The 12,817-nt window shown below is 37.7% G+C and overlaps 1 long non-coding RNA gene across 3 annotated transcripts; it reads right to left on the bottom strand.

Moving 5' to 3' along the window:
• Positions 1-838: 838 nt before the first annotated feature.
• Positions 839-11,226, bottom strand: LOC147497234 (uncharacterized). Of its 3 annotated transcripts, XR_015195056.1 has the most exons (7): positions 10,606-11,226; positions 7,616-7,791; positions 7,168-7,346; positions 6,812-6,990; positions 6,342-6,388; positions 1,606-1,693; positions 839-1,440 (listed from the first exon to the last, which is right to left on the bottom strand). It is a non-coding gene; the product is annotated as an uncharacterized LOC147497234 (long non-coding RNA). The 3 variants fall into 3 exon arrangements; XR_015195057.1 differs by lacking the exon at positions 6,812-6,990; XR_015195055.1 differs by lacking the exons at positions 6,342-6,388; positions 6,812-6,990; positions 7,168-7,346; positions 7,616-7,791; positions 10,606-11,226 and having other exon boundaries at positions 1,606-2,016.
• Between the last annotated feature and the right edge of the window lie 1,591 nt (positions 11,227-12,817).

A 12,817-nucleotide genomic window follows, 5' to 3' on the forward strand; every position in this document is an offset into this window, starting at 1 on the left:
TTTGGAGCATCCCAGCTTCAATGTACTATACATTCTAGTTAAAGCAGAATGCATGTACTCATCAATCAATCAACCTCTTTGAACTTCCCATTGTTCCCACATATGTGAATTATTGTATTAAAAGTTACGATGGTGGGGACAATTCATTCTCGTAGCATTCGTGAAAATGTATCAGATACATCTTGGAGTTGGCCAGCCTTCCCGTACATATCCATTAAGATAAGTGTAAGATGAAGAAGCACCAAGAGTGTTCGCAATAAAATGAACAAAAAATTGTTCGGTCTTCCCGACAACCTACGCATCATCCCGGGAGGCAATGTTCTTATAGGTTGTTTGTTCAATTCTATATTTTTGCAATAAAATGACCAATAAATTTGTTGTGGCCATGTCAAAAACTGTTCGTGAAGGATCTTGTGGTGTTCGACGGATCTTTGTTTTGTATAATTATTTCGTTTATGGAGAAACATATTTAACACCTACCGAGATTCACTATCCGAATGAAGCTTAATGTTCTTATAGGTTGTTTCTTGATTCCCATGCGGATTTGGATAATTACCCAAGCATTCCAAGTAAAACGGGGATCCGGGTTGGTGTTTCCACCCCATAATCATCAAACAAAAGTAAAAGGAGCATTACAATTTTTACCTTCGCAGTAATAGAAAAGAATTGTAAGCAAATAAACCTCATTGGACATTTCAAATGTACTTTGTCGGAAAATATAGTCTTCTAAATGGCCAAAATCAGTTTGGCTTGAGGAACAATTAAACCGAAAGCATTTATTCAAAACCTCAAAAGACAGAAAAAACGAAAACAAATCAACTTACTGAGGTCGGCAATAAATGGGTATAGTTTTCGGACCAAGACAAACTAAGAACAGAAGGTGCTAAATAGAAGACATATACACAATTTTTGTCACGGCGAGTGTTATGACAAATTCTACAATATATGACCACCAAGCTATATCTGACAGTATTTTCTAAACTGATCTGAAAAAAAAAACGAAATCACCTAGTTGGGCAGACAAAACACTGCTCAACAAACATAACAGAAGTGAGTATCTCAATGTATAATCTACACCTTAATGTATAATCTACACCTTCTGTAGCGTGCAATCAGGCTTGAAGCAAGGGTTTCCACTTTTCAAGTGAGGAAGTTTTACTCCCCAAAAAGCAAAAATGAGACACCTGAAGAGGCTCGCGGGAGCTCTACCAGCTTTCTTTTGAATTCTTCCATGTCCATGCCATATATTTTTCTAGTTACCCTTTTGATAATCAGTTTCTTCAAAACTATGGCTCTCTTAAGCAAAACCTCCAGAAATGCTAGGGCATCCGTACACATTCTTAGTTCTCCAATCTCAAAGATTTTCACATAATCAAATATGCTCTGCAATGGCATGTTGTCTATCCAATATTCTTCTTCCGTTTCTGGATTCATGTCAATCTATTAAGATGAAAAAAAAGACATGAAATAGCGCTCAATTGTTAATAACTAACTCAACTAAGGATGTACATGTACCTCAACCTGGTAACACAAAAAGAAATATACTGATATTAGCAGGAGATATACATTTCTTTTAAAACAATATACTCTAATCATGGTTAATACCTGATCAAGTCGTTCCCAGGCAAGAGTTTGGTAATCCAATTTCAGTACGCATAGGAGTCACCATCTTCAGCAAGGTCTCTTGTCAATACTTCGTTCAATTCGTCGAAAAATACTCCGTCAGCCACAAACGGTTAACCCAAAATGAATAAATTTGAAATAATAATAATAATGAAAATTTCACAGGGAAATACCAATTGATAGACCTAGTATTGTTGGTCTAGATTAAAATTATGACTTTTAGGCTCTACAAACTAAAAATACAAATACAGCCATTCATTAACTATACAAACCACATCTCCATTGCAACTTCAACATTTTTGCAATGCTAAAAATTTCTTATTCTTTTTGAAGATATCAAAGCGTTCTTATGGGTGATGGCTCTGAGGGACAATGTAGGATGGCCTTCCCGAACTTACTTGCATGGGTAGGATAACCGTGATTCGGTAATAAGGTGTACAATGTAACTTATTATCAAGGTCACGGTGTGAGATACTGATCTTCTCCAAAGACCCAATTTCATGCTATTTTGCTTTATTGCATTAGCATCATCAAATACCAATTCCTGCACTCTGTATTGCAATAGTCTAGCTCTCTCAGATCAATGATGTTGTATAGGTTGTATCTTGCTGATTTTTGTATTTGTCCCAATGTAAGTATGTGTGTGTCTTTTGTACGTTCTCTATATTGTAGATTCATGAATTCTCGAAACCCCTTCTGTCAAAGTTCGAACTAAATTTTTCGAGATTATAGATTGAGGAATTCTCAAAACCATTACTGTCATATTCAATTATCAAAATTAAGACCCAATTGATTGAAACTAAATATGGAGGATAGTGAGAGGTAGAATTACCTTCCACACCTTGTATTTGTGTTATTCATATGTAGGTTGTGATTTAAGTTCATTATCTCCTTTTTCAGGATTGGTGAAAAGGTATTTCCCAATGGGGACGAGATATCTTTGGTAGCTTCAAGGGATTGCTTCCACATGGGAAGGGGAAATATACATGGTCAGATGGAACAATATATGATGGCGAATGGGATCGCGGGAAAATGACTGGAGTAGGAAACTTTTGTTGGACTTCAGGGGCAACATATGAAGGTGAAGTTTCGGTGGTTACCTTCATGGCTGTGGTACCTTCAATGGAACCGATGGTTCTATTTACGAGGGGCTTGGAGAATAAACATACAACATGGATTGGGAAGAAAACAAGTATTGTAATTTGGACATTTATGAAGGTTCTTGGAAAGAGGGTGTAAAGGAAGGTAGTGGTAGGTATGACCGAGTACGTAAGATAACGATATTGGGAACTGGAAAGCTGGGAATATGTGTGGTAGAGGGGTTATGAAATGGGCAAACAGTGATATGTATGATGGGTTTTGGTTGGATGGACTGAAACATGGTTCAGGGTTTTATAGGTTTTTTCGATGGGGGTTATTACTTTGGAACATGGAGCAGAGGCCTAAAGGATGGACAGGGAACATTCTATCTGGCGGGAGCAAACTTCCATCTCTACCAAACCTGGTATAGCTCTGCTGGGTACTATGATGATAATTCAAATGCACTTTCCCATTCTTTATCGGTGAAATCAGATAAAAGTAAAGTTAGAAGAGTTTAGTATAAAGCGCAGTCTTCCTGAGAAGTTATCGATTGGTCTTTTCAGAAGTTCTGGTCGAATATCAAATCGGTCTGGATCATTAGAGAAAGATTGGTCCTTTGATGATTCTGCAAAAGAAGTTCCTTCGAGAAAAAGCTCTCGTACGTTGTCATTTAACTCGGAAGAAGGTGGGAGTGAGGCACGGGATGGTAGTAATATAGTTTATGTGAGGGAATATATGCAAGGAGTCTTGATTAAGGACACATCCAACCGGTCAAAGTAAGTTGAATCCCAAACTCTTGGTCGTCAAATATTGGAACTTCAACGTCCAAGTTGGGTTGAGATGCGCGAGCGTAATGTTACACTACTCGCCTCGCACATCCAATCGGTCCAAGTAAGTTGAATCCCAAACTCTTGGTCATCAAAGATTGGAACTTCAACCTCTAAGTTGGGTTGAAATGCGCGAGCGTGATGTTACACTACTCGCCTCACACATCCAACCGGTCCAAGTAGGTTGAATCCCCAACTCTTGGTAAGTAAACCAAAAGACTAAATTTGCAAAACTTAAACTTTGTCTGGGCTTTATACATTCTAAGAATTCTACAATTAGATTGGTGTCCTACGTTGTTTATGAAAACAGAGGATATAAGAGGAGAGGTGGGTGAGCTTAAAACTATGAAAGTGGTAAACGCGTGAGCGTGATGTTACACTACTCGCCTAGCACATCCAATCGAATTTCTTATTTAGTTTTCCTCATTCTGAACTTCTACAATTATATTGGTGTTCTACGTTTTTTATGAGAACAGAGGACATGAGGGTAGGGGTGGGTGACTTTAAAACTATGAAAGCGGTAAAATGAAAATTAACTACGCTTAACTAATTAACTAATGATTAAAACTTATCTAAATTAGATAGATATCGAAATTAGATATTTCACTTTGATTAGAAGTTTTATTAATTAATACTTATAAGCGCGACCAAATCTTAAACTTTGTCTGGGATTTATACATTCTAAGAATCGAACTTCTTATTTAGTTTTCCTCATTCTGAACTTTTACAATTAGATTGGTGTGCTACGTTGTTTATGAGAACCGAGGATATGAGAGTAGGGGTGGGTAAGTTTAAAACTATGAAAGCGGTAAACATGAAAATTAACTAAGCTTAACTAATTAACTAATGATTAATTATACAAAATACGTATAAGCTTGGAAAGTGTTCGTCAAAGAAAGATTGGAACTTCAACCCCCAAGTTGGGTTGAGATGCGCGAGCGTGATGTTACACTACTCGCCTCGCACATCCAACGGGTCCAAGTAAGTTGACTCCCCAACTCTTGGTCGTCAAAGATTGGAACTTCAACCTCCAAGTTGGGTTGATATGCGCGAGCGTGATGTTACACTACTCGCCTCGCACATCCAACCGGTCCAAGTAGGTTGACTCCCCAACTCTTGGTCGTCAAAGATTGGAACTTCAACCTCCAAGTTGGGTTGAGATGCGCGAGCATGATGTTACACTACTCGCCTCGCACATCCAACCGGTCCAAGTTGGTTGACTCCCCAAGTCTTGGTCGTCAAAAATTGGAACTTCAACCTCCAAGTTGGGTTGAGATGCGCGAGCGTTATGTTACACTACTCGCCTCGCACATCCAACCGGTCCAAGTAGGTTGAATCCCCAACTCTTAGTCGTCAAAAATTGGAACTTCAACCTCCAAGTTGGGTTGAGATGCGCGAGCGTGATGTTACACTACTCGCCTCGCACATCCAACCTGTCCAAGTAGGTTGAATCCCCAACTCTTGGTAAGTAAACCAAAAGGCTAAACTTCCAAAACTTAAACTTTGTCCGGGCTTTATACATTCTAAGAATCGAACTTCTTATTTAGTTTTCCTCATGAGAACTTCTACAATTAGATTGGTGTCCCTACGTTTGTTTATGAGAACCTCCAAAAATATGAGGATAGGGGTGGGTGAGCTTAAAACTATGAAAGCGGTAAACATGAAAATTAATTAAACTTTAGCTAATTAACTAATGATTAATTATACAAAATATGTATAAGCTTGGAAAGTGTTCGTCAAAGAAAGATTGGAACTTCAACCCCCAAGTTGGGTTGAGATGCGCGACCAAAAGACTAAATTTCCAAAACTTAAACTTTCTCTTAGCTTTATATATTCTAAGAATCGAACTTCTTATTTAGAGTTCCAACCCCCAAGTTGGGTTGAGATGCGCGAGCGTGATGTTACACTAATCGCCACGCACATCCAACCGGTCCAAGTAGGTTGAATCCCCAACTCTTGGTCGTCAAAGATTGGAACTTCAACCTCCAAGTTGGGTTGAGCTGCGCGAGCGTGATGTTACACTACTCGCCTCGCACATCCAACCGGTCCAAGTAGGTTGACTCCCCAACTCTTGGTCGTCAAAGATTGGAACTTCAACCTCCAAGTTGGGCTGAGATGCGCGATCGTGATGTTACACTACTCGCCTCGCACATCCAACCGGTCCAAGTAGGTTGACTCCCAAACTCTTGGTCGTAAAAAATTGGAACTTCAATCTCCAAGTTGGGTTGAGATGCGCGAGCGTGATGTTACACTACTCGCCTCGCACATCCAACCGGTCCAAGTAGGTTGAATCCCCAACTCTTGGTAAGTAAACCAAAAGACTAAATTTCCAAAACTTAAACTTTGTCTGGGCTTAATCACTTATTTTTTCTAAAAAGAACCGTCAATTATCCGGTGAATTAGTGAATTAGTAGAAAGATACCATGTCAATTAGACAATTAGTAAAAATCGTCTTAGAAATAAAAGTATTAACATTTGAACTAATGAATCCGGTGAACAAAAAGCATTTGCCATAGAAAGATACCATGTCAATTAGACAATTAGTAAAATGCGTCTTAGAAATAAAAGTATTAACACTTGAACTAATGATTTCATACTAACTCCGAGATAAAATCAAACAGTAAAACCCCAAATGACAAAACAAACAAAGAACGATTCAATAAAAGCAATACAACATTAATCTAGAGATTAGAATCATGTTTTTTTTTAATCATTAATAGAACATTTGAAAATAAGAAGATGGCACAAACTATATAGGAATCTATATTGTCTAAAGTATTAAACCACTAAAGAAAAAAAAAATTCTTGTACCTTGATCGATATTGATTTCATCTCAATGGGTGAGGATGAAGAATCTTCTGCAATATCAAAGAACACGTGGAATTAATGTACTTGGAGATAACAGAAAAGATAAAACCAAACACACTATATTGCATTTTAAAATGGTAACTTATAATTAAAAAATAGCATCGAAATCCCGAGGAGATCAAAGGAACTTCAGCAAGAAAGGATTGAGTCCGAGGAGATTGTTTTCTAAATATTTTTTCCGGTGTTGTGAGAATGAGAGAAGGGAAGCTTTTGGGTTCCGAGTGAAATGAAATCAACATGCGATAGAAGCTTTATTGTTTCATGGAGGTGATTGCTTTGCCAAAAAAAATTGGTGTTTTTAAAAGCTAAAATTTGGAGAAGAAAGTACGAAAATTTTACAATTGTTATCAAATGAACTAAAATGGATTAAAACAAAAAGTGAAAACTAAAAACCAAATGAAGAACCAACATACCTCAGCTTCTAGTGATGTTCCATAATCCCCCTTGGTGCCACATAAATCAGCAAAAAGAGTAGCCCACTTGACTGCCTTCCTCAGTCTACCAATAAGGTGCCTTGGCGTGCATTTGGCCCATCTGGCAACTGTTTTTTCTCCATGGCATGACTCCAAGCCCTCTCTGAAGATGGATATACCTATTTCAAAACTTAAAAGATTAAGTACATCAAGATCAAGCATTGTGACAAAGAAAGAACATGACCACTGAAGAACCATGACTTTAAATAGAATGACAGCTTTCCATAATACTATTGCAATTAAAATGGATTAAAACAAAAAGTGAAAACTAAAAACCAAATGAAGAACCAACATACCTCAGCTTCTAGTGATGTTCCAGAATCCCCCTTGGTGCCACATAAATCAGCAAAAAGAGTAGCCCACTTGACTGCCTTCCTCAGTCTACCAATAAGGTGCCTTGGCGTGCATTTGGCCCATCTGGCAACTGTCTTTTCTCCATGGCATGACTCCAAGCCCTCTCTGCAGATGGATATACCTATTTCAAAACTTAAAAGATTAAGTACATCAAGATCAAACATTGTGACAAAGAAAGCACATGACCACTAAAGAACCATGACTTTAAACAGAATGACAGCTTTCCATAATACTATTGCAATTTTGTGTTGAACTATCTAGGCTTTCCACTTCAAAAAAACAAAGATGAACATGGAATAAAACAACCCATTACCTGAAGATGGATTTCACTGGGAAAAAAATGAAAAATGAAAAATAAAAATAAAAAATAACAATAAAAATTCGGCTAACCTGCCTGTGTTTGTCCAAAGAAGAGAGAGAAAGTTATGGGAAGAGAATCCAAGCAATGGATAAGAATCGCAGAGGTTCTTATGTCAGTTTATGTAGCTCTGCACCTCAATGGAATCCAAACCAAGAGCACACGCTTGGCTGCAACCTCGGCTTTCGGCTTTCCAACATCTTGGAGCCTACACCACCAACACCCGTAATCAAAGAAAGCCTTCTACTAAATCGTAAGCAGTAAGTACAGAGTACACATGAAACAGAAAACACAGCACGACATAAGTGTCTAACTATCTAACAGTGTACTTTAAGCCTAAGACTCTTTCAAACAGATCTCTTCATGACAACGTTCCAAGTTCCACGCCCATAGTGGTTATTACTCAACTTTTCTTACTTGACTATCATTTTCCATACTCCTTACCCGTAGACAATCACATACTAAGGAGGCCACAATGTATAAAGACTATTTTTTATAATTTTTTTCCCCTATGAAAAGTCACTTCTTGAAATTAGGAAATAAACGTATTCGAAAGATAAAATAGTAAACGTGAAGAGAAACTGACGATTGAGATTAGTAACTTCAATAGTATCCATATCAATAACATGAAGATTAGTAAAGCCAGATAAAGCCAAATCCTTTAAAAGCTCAAAACCCAATCCACCAGCACCAACTACTAAAACCTTTGTGTATTCCCCACCTTAAACCCAACTCTAATTGGTACAAACCACACTGGTGCATAAACCCTTGAACAGGACGACATATGACGATTCGGGCTTCTGGCGATTTGTGGGAGGAAGATACGGAACATAGGGTTCCACACGTCTCATTTTAAGTAGGAGAAAAAACAAACTTACAAATCAATGGTGGTGCAACTCTTGACACTTTGGGATGAGGTTGATTGAGATCACAACCAAAAAGTTCTCCATAGTCGTCCACAAAGTAGAATTGATAGCCATAGTAAATAACGTCATTTCCATGGTTTTCGTCATGGAATTCGAAAGCGCGTTGTTAAAGGGGGAAGCTGGATCTAGCAATCGACACAAATGGGTTCAAGAGGCGAACCTTGTAATTCTGCAAAACAGTTACCAGCCATCCATAACTAAAACCCTGACATAATACACAAATGGGTTCAAGAGGCGAACCTTGTAATTCTCCAAAACAGTTACCAGCCATCCATAACTAAAACCCTGACATAAGACACAAATGGGTTCAAGAGGCGAACCTTGTAATTCTGCAAAACAGTTACCAGCCATCCATAACTAAAACCCTGACATAAGACACAAATGGGTTCAAGAGGCGAACCTTGTAATTCTCCAAAACAGTTACCAGCCATCCATAACTAAAACCCTGACATAACCTGTTGTGCGGCACTGGTACTTGGAAATCTAAGACTCTTTTCCTGGAGAGATCCTTCATCATCAATGAGAGTTCCTTCTTCGTCTCATTGAGAGCTCTTCAATTTTTTTTTTCAACCGATCATTCAAAACCAAAGAAAACCCTTTATAATTGGATCATCAAGCCCTCCAAGGAAAGTGGAGAAAGGATAGAAAAGTAGGGGTGCGTTTTTTTGTGAATACAGTTGATATCAAGTATCTTCTGTTGGACGTCGCTTGGGAAATCAAACCAATCTTTTTCATTAATAACATTAGAAATCCTAGAAGCCACTTGCTTCATAGAATTCTCAGCCTGACTGTTACTATACATTCCCTTCAACTTGTCCAAATCATCCAGCAACCCATCCTTTTGAAAACTGTCAGCAACCTTATCATACGTTGTCTTAGAAATCCCGGAACCCTTTTTCTTTTTCATAACTTGCAATAACCGCCAAAACTATTTTAATTATTTAACCCAAAGCCTAGTCTTACTACAAATACTATAATGGGATTTTCTCTTAGGCCTCTTAAACTGTCCTTCATCAAGTTTTTGGGCAGATTTTAGAAGTTATCAGTTGTGTTATCGCTTGTTTTTCATTGTAAAGAGTGTTACTCTAGAGACATAGTTAGAGTTCGGAGTCGGTTACAAAATATAGGCTTTAATCTTGAAATTGTAATCACTTGGTTGATTATAATTTACTGTAATGGTTTAATTTCATTGGTATCAAGTTATTGCGAATCGATGATTGATTCGAAAAGCTTCTGGTTTAAATTGAGTCTGGTTAGATCATAAACCCGTCTTGACTCTTCTCTTATAGTATGACTAAAGAGCGCTCTTCTGCTTCTGAAGTAGCAGCCACTTTTTGTCCAAATCCAGTTCCTTCACAACAATCTGGTGATTTCACTTTTCAACCTCTTGGGTCGCCTGTCGCTCGCCTGTAGCAGTTTCTCAGACAGTTCTGAAGCCGAGTGAACAACTGTTAAAAGGTTCATCAATGCAACTAAATAGAACAGTGCAGCTAAATAACGACAATCTGAGCCAACAGGTCTTAGAATAAAACACAACTACAATAACAGCAGTAACAAAAACAACAACTCCTTTCCTAAATAATGATCGATACGGTATAGTCGTGGGGTTTTTTTTTTATTTTTATTTTTGGGAAGTTTTTTATTTTGGGAACAGTCGTGAGTTTATCTATGGCCCGTTTTTTTTATCCATTTTTTTTCGTAATCCCTCTCCTCCTGATTTCTAGTGAGTAAAATAGGGGTTGTTGAAAGTAAGAAGTTTAGGCCTCAAGGACTTCTGACCAAGTACAATCTGTAAAGAAAATTCATAAGCCAACTCCATGTTTATTGATCAGTTATGTTTCAACACCACAGCCTCAAACAAACCATCATCTTTGAATTGTGAATTCCCAGCGAGGGGCTAAACTCTTACTCTTCATCTTGAAGAGACGTGAACAGAAACCATAATATGGACATATAAATCAAGCAATGATATTGTATATATTCAGGGATGTGAAGGCGTGGAGAAACAAATTGAATAAACTTCCTTAGAAAAAATAAAAATAAAATAAGCATAATTAAGTGGAGGAGAAAAATAAGTGGATAACAATCGTACTAACCTGCATCCTTCTCCACCCCAGGTAGAGAGACTCGGAAAAAATAAGCGTCATCACTTATGCCGATGTCAAGTTGACCAATAGATGGTCCAATTCTCCATTCTCTTGCCGTTCCACTATAGACAATAGATGGTGCCAAGGTACAAACCGAATCAAGTATTGAGCGAGAGAACCGGTGTAGCTTCTGCTTGCTCTTTATCTCTTCATCCATTAATCTCTGCCAGCTAACAATTGAAGGACCAATTTTAGAAAACTTGGGATAACCCTATAATTAACCGGAGAAGTGGAAGCATCTCAGTTTGATGATAAAAAAGAAGCACCACAGTGGAGATGTGAGAGGCTGCTGTGAGAAGGTTTAATCGTGCAACCATCTCAATTGTTTCATTTTTCTGTGGTTACTGAACCGTATAATTTCTTTTTTCTCTCTTTATTTCCTTTTTTTCTCTCTTTTAGTCTCCAGATTTCGGATTATGCATTACGGTGGGTTTTGCAGACTTTTTAAGTGGTTCGGCCAGTTTTTTCTCCACTTTTTTCTGAATCCATCCTGATTTGTCGTGAGTAAAAAGGTACTTAAAATTAGCCTACGTGGACACCCTCAGAGAGCAGGAAAAGGGACTGCTATTATATATATATAAAGATGTGGTCTGTTTTAAACTATATATGGTAAACCAATTACATGTTTTGTTTTACCACGTAATCAAACAAGCGAAAACACATGTCCCACTTTTTCACTTTCTGTCAAAAGCCAGACGTGGTACAGTAAGCCATACAACAACAAAAGTCAAACAAAATTATTACTCACTCAAAACTACAAAAATACTGCAGCAGAGTTTCATTCAAAGTTTGATCACACTAACTTCATGTCTAAGGCAAAAGGTCAGGGTTTGTGGTCCTGTGAAATGTCAAGTAGCAAAGAGCGAAACAAATGAATTTTATGTCATAGTTGCAGGTTTTTCCTCAGGTAATTCTATTCATCAAGGTAATTGTTCGACTTTGTTATGGGCAGTGGCAGCACGTGGAGGGGACCACATTTAAGATGGTCGCTATTTGTGGCCTTCATTGTTACACGGTGAAAGATGCTCTGCATCTTATATTTTCCCTCCAATTCTTTTATTTGCTTTGTCCTACCACGTACTTCTAAATGGATCACTCTCCCTCCCTCCCTCTCTCTCTTATTGTTTACCCAATGGTTAAGAAAATATGAAAGAGCATAAAGTAAGTCCAAGGAAGATCATTTTGTACACATTTGCAATCATAAATTGTTTACCCAATCGATGAATACTGTTTGCAAGCATAAAGTATGTAACAAGTCTTATTGTGATTGGAGTTAAAACAGGTCTTATTTGATTGGACAGCTGGGAATTGCACACTTAGAAGGCTAGGGTTATACAACTTCAAACTTTAATTGGACTCAATAACCTTGCAACTAACACACCGGATATTAAAGCGTCTTTGCATTTCGCAAAAGCTCATACTTTTGTGATGAAATTGTAACTGAAAACTACACACGCATCTAATTGGATGAAATCGTTATACCCAATAAAAGGAAAAGAACTGTGTAATTACTTGACCAACCCAGCTAGAAAGGGTTTTTACTGCAAGACTAAATTCATCTTGGGGCTTTCAAACACAATAAAATAGAATAAGCAAGAGCATACAATTTTCAAAAATACAAAGAAAGATGAGCAAAGTTATTTAAAGATCAACAAACTCAAAAAGCACATGCAAAGAACGAAATTGAATACCAGATTATTATGATGCAAAAAATATTATTGTTAGACTTCTGCGTAGGACACTTTGCTCACCCGAATAGTAGGGAAGTGTGCCATTGGTCGTGGGGTATTGGGAATTAAGGGGCCCCACAACCGGGTTTCATTTTGAGGTTTTCCGTATTGTAAGCAAACTATTTTCCTATATAAAAAGCGTGAGAGAAAGCCAAAACTAATTCAGACGTACTCTCTTTTCTCTATCCTTTCTCTCTAAACTTTCTTTTTCATTAGCAATAACATAATTTTACCATTACAGATTAGCTGCAATTGAAAATAAACTAATTAAATGTACACCCAAGTACCTCACATTTTATATGAGAGTCGGACTGTTGATATACGCTACCACACCAATCCAATGCCCAAACATGGCCTCCAACATAAAGCACAAAATCTTTCCTGCAGAAAAGTAAAGCCTTATCCAACTCATACAAATAAAGACCAGTAGA

This window comes from Coptis chinensis, chromosome 5 (genome assembly GCF_015680905.1).
Source record: "Coptis chinensis isolate HL-2020 chromosome 5, ASM1568090v1, whole genome shotgun sequence".
Lineage (NCBI taxonomy): Eukaryota > Viridiplantae > Streptophyta > Magnoliopsida > Ranunculales > Ranunculaceae > Coptis > Coptis chinensis.